Below are 4,734 nucleotides of genomic sequence, written 5' to 3'. Positions count from 1 at the left end.
TGTAGAGGCACTTCACCTGGGCTGTTGGCCATGTCACCTTCTTAGAGGAACACACCTTAATTCCTTTGAGGTATTGCACTGGTGTTTCCCTGTTGGCTCCTATTATCTCAGGAGCCCCTGGCTCATCTCCGTAAGACTTCAAGTGTGCTCCAGTGTACCCAGCACATCTCAGAGCAACAGGCTGAGGGCCCTCGTTAGCACCCCATCCCTCTAACCTTGATGTGTTGTCCCACAGCAAGCCTGATATTATCCCCCACCCCCTTCAAGTCTAGTTTAAAGCTCTGTCAATCAGCCCTGCTAGCTCATGAGCAAAGACCCTCTTCCCCCTCTGAGAAAGATGAATCCCATCTGGCGCCAGCAGGCCTGGTGCCATGTAGACCATCCCATTATTGAAAAACCCAAAATTCTGGAGGTGACACCAGCCACAGAGCTATGTATTAATAGACTGGGTCCATCTGTTTCTTCCAATGTCTCTGCCTGCAACTGGAAGGGTAGAGGAAAAAATTATCTGTGCTCCAGATTCCCTTACCAACCATCTCAAGGCCCTGAAGTCTCTTTTGATTGCCCTTGGACTACACGTTGCGGCTTCATCGCCACCCACACGGAAGAGCAATAATGGTTAATAGTCCGAGGGCCATACCAGGCTAGGAAGTTTCCTAATGATGTCCTTAACCTGGGCCCCAGGGAGGCAGCAGACTTCCTTAAGAGGAGGGTCTGTCTGGCATATTGGACCCTCTGTTCCCCTCAGAAGGGAGTCACCTACAACTATAACCCATCTTTTCTTCTTCATCGAGGTGGTCATGATACTGGGGGTAGGCCTTTCTGACCTTGGCAACAGCTCTGGTGTAGATGGACCATCATCCACATCATCATTGACTGGCCTTCCACATCCAGAGCCTCATACCTGTTGTACAGAGGCACCTGAGAAGGCAGGAGAAGGTTTGCCTGCTGCCCTGAGTGTGGACTTGCCTGCATTCACTCCTTTCCTTTAAGCTACCGCTTTCTGCCTGTCAGGGGGACGATACAGGATCCCCTTGATCTTGTTTTTTTTTCTGGTGGCTGTTCCTCTTTCTGTCTCAGGGAGGGCAGAGCATGGTTCCTGAACCTTTCTACTTCCTCTCACAGCTCTGCCACCAGGCTGAGCAGATCATCCACTTGGTCACACCTCACACAGCTGTTCTCGCTACTGCCATTTGTTACTAGTGAAAGGCTCTGGCATTCCCTGCAGCCTGAGACCTGGATGGCTGCATGTTTTCGTGGGAGCTCTGTCTGGGTTGCCACATCCATTCTGTCAAGTGCAGAGGACATAGCTTTCTGCCAGGTGGATACCATAGCTAAGCTCCTTCTGAGAGGGCTATGACTACCAATTGAACTTACCTCTTGAGCTGGTAGGGTGAGGAAGCCCTTCCTGCACGCCCTTCCATGCAAACTGCATGCCAAGCCCTGGCTACCACACCACACTCTAGTCGCTAGCGCTCCCTAGGCTGCTTTTTTATAGGTGTGGGGGTGGCCACAGTTGCTCTGGCAACGCCCAGGCCTCCGTCAGTGTGTCTTGCAGGAGCTGCTGGCTCCTGGCGGGTCCCTCCGTTGCCCTGGCATTTCCCTGCCTCAGGAAACCCCCCTGTGCACCGAGATCTGCCGCTCTGCTGGGGATCGGGCCGGCTCCAGAGCAGCTTGCCTCGGCAACTCTTTCTTTCTGGGACACATGGGTTTGAACCCACCAAAAGCGTACAAACCTAGATCTCCTTCTGAAGCTCAGTGCTCTAGCAGAGTTTAAATCAAAGAGCAACCTAATGCTTTTAGGAGAAAATACTAAGAAATATTTATTTGGTATTGCCACAGTTTCATATACAATTAAATACCAGTTATGCTAAAAATTAAAGAACAAATATTAAAAGTTGCTGCTTTGCCCTGCGGGTTTTTTTTTCCTTAGATTTCTGTATTTTTTTTTAATTTCTAAGTTCCTTTGTAGACAACTTTCTTGTGCATAATGGAGTGTCATTGGACAACAACTTGAGAAGTGCTGCTCTGACATTACATTAAAGATGGCAGCAAACACAGCTGCAATTTGTGAGTGGTCCAGTACTGTCATTACATATTAATTTTGCTCTCAGTCTCCTCACCCTGAAAAACCTTTTGTATATTTGATAATGGCATGCCATTTTTTTTCCTTTGTTTGAATTCATGTAGCTTCTGCTGACACCACAGTCCAGGGGCACCCACACTCCTGGTCTGACTCTGGCAGCTGGCGCCAAATTTCACTCGCATACACACAGGTCTCACCAGCAGCAGGCTCAAAAAGTCGCCGCCCCTACTGCACCGCTGGCACCCATAATCCTCCAGAATCGGGAAACCCCTTCTGCTGTCCCCAGTAAGTGAGCCGGGGGGATGGCCGTTGGGGTTACGTTAGAAGGCTCACAGAAAACCACCAGGGGGACCTTTTCGTAACTTTTCCCCTGGGTCCCTTTAAAACCCCGGTTACCTTTCTCATAGACATAGGGGCTCAGATGTCAGCATTAAACAGTGACACAGCAAGCCTAAGCAGAATAGCACCCGACAAAAAGTGTATTTGGGTTACTGATGTTTTCAGAAATTCCAAACCTCAACCCACAGCCCGAATGCAATGCTGGTTGCCTGGAGACACCACTCCCACTGTAACCACAATGATAATAGGTGTCCTTCCTACAAATATCCTGGGATTAGACTTATTAAAGGGGAAAGCCTGGATAGATTCTAAAGGGAGAGAGTGGAAATTTGGCTCCCCAGTTGTTCTGATTAGGTTTCTGCAAACTGCGCTGCCGCTTCCCCCTCTAAAATTGTAAATGTGAAACCTTATCCTCTACCCCTGGGAGCAAAGGAGGGTATCACCCCAGTGATAAAAGACTTACAAGAACAAGGGGTGATCATCCAGACCCACTCCCCATACAATTCCCCTGTGTGGCCTGTACAGAAGCCAAATGGAAAGTGGCGACTAACCATAGATTATAGGCGCCTAAACTCTAACACCGGCCCTTTAACAGCGGCAGTGCCAAATATAGCTGAGAAACTCACCATACAAGAACAGGACCATCCAATTTTAGCTACTATTGATGTGAAGGACATGTTCTTCATAGTGTCCTTGCAGGAGAATAATCAGAACAGCTTTGCTTTCACATGGGAAGGGATCCAGTATACGTGTTTTGGATTTGTGTGGCAGGATTTTGGTAGTGGGGGAGGGGCTGCAGGGGTGGCTCCTGTGAGAAGCTGCTAGAAGCTTCCCCGGCTCCAAGTTGGACCCGCCTCAACAAGGCTGAGCCAATCAGTGAGGTGGTAGTGCCTCTGCAATAACATATTTAAGAAGGGGAACCTACAGTGGGGGAGGGGATTGGAATGTGAGAGAAACACCTATGCAAACACCAAGGTCAGTGAAGAAGGAGGGGGAGGAGGTGCACCAGAGGAGGTGATGCCCCTGCAGCCCGTGGTAAGATGGCAGGCTGTCCCCCTGCAGCCCATGGAGGTGAACAGTGGAGCAGATGCCCACCTGCAGCCCGTGGAGGACCCCATGCCAGAGCAGTTGGATGCCCCCGAAGATGGCTGTGACTCCATGGGAAAGCCCACGCTGGAGCAGTCTGTGCCTGAAGGACTGCAGCCCATGGGAAGGACTCATGTTGGAGAAGTTCGTGAAGGACTGTGTCTCATGGGAGGGACCCCATGATGGAGCAGGGGAAGAGTGAGGAGTCCTCCCCCTGAGGAGGAAGGAGACAATATGTGGCAAACTGACTGCAACCCCCATCCCCCGTCCCCCTGTGCCGCTGAGGGGGAGGAGGTAGAGAAAACCGGGAGTGGAGTTGAGCCGGGAAGGAGGGAGGGGTGGGGGGAAGGTGTTCTAAGGTTTGGTTTTACTTCCTAATAGCCTTGTTTTGTTTTGATTTGTAGTAAATTAAATTGATTTCATTTCTTCCCCAAGTTGAGCCTGTCTTTTGCCCGTGACCATAATTGGTGAGTGATCCCTCCCTGTCCTTGTCTCAACTCACGAGCTTTTCTTTATATTTTCTCCTCATCCCACTGGGGCCGGGGGGGGGAGGACTGAGCAAGCAGCTTCATGGTGCTTTGTTACTGGCTGGGCTTAAACCACGACAACACCTTTACCTGGCTACCGCAAGTGTACCGGCACTCACCTACTTTGGCACATCATGCCCTAGCCCAGGCTTTAACTGAAATTACTCCGGAAGAAGGAGTTAAGATATATCTGTATATAGATGATGTATTGATCGGCGGGTCAGATGTCACAGCTGTAGAGAAGACTCAGACTGAAATTATCACCCATTTAGAAGACTTGGGTCTCCAAATTCCAATTGAAAAAAATACAACTCCCTTCTCATGAAGTAAAATTCCTAGGAATATGGTGGAAAGGAGGGACGATATGTATCCCACCCGAGGTCTTAACTATCTTGGAACAAGTAAAAATTCCCGAGAATAAAAAGGAGTTATCGCACGCTTTGGGCCTGCTGGTGTTCTGAAGACAGCATGTCCCAGACTTTTCTATTATAGCCCGCCCGCTATACGATCTAACCCAAAAAAGGGCTATCTGGGACTGGACTCCTGCTCATGAGGAAGCCTTGAAGCTACTGATCTTTGAAGCAGGGGCATATCAAGCCCTAGGCCCTACTCACCCAAAGGATCCACTCCAAATTGAGTGGGGATTTGCTACACATGGGACATCCATACATATGTGGCAACACGGGCCGGAGGGTC

Source organism: Harpia harpyja, chromosome W (genome assembly GCF_026419915.1).
Source record: "Harpia harpyja isolate bHarHar1 chromosome W, bHarHar1 primary haplotype, whole genome shotgun sequence".
Classification (NCBI taxonomy): Eukaryota; Metazoa; Chordata; class Aves; order Accipitriformes; family Accipitridae; genus Harpia; species Harpia harpyja.
Note: the sequence above shows the minus strand (reverse complement) of the source record.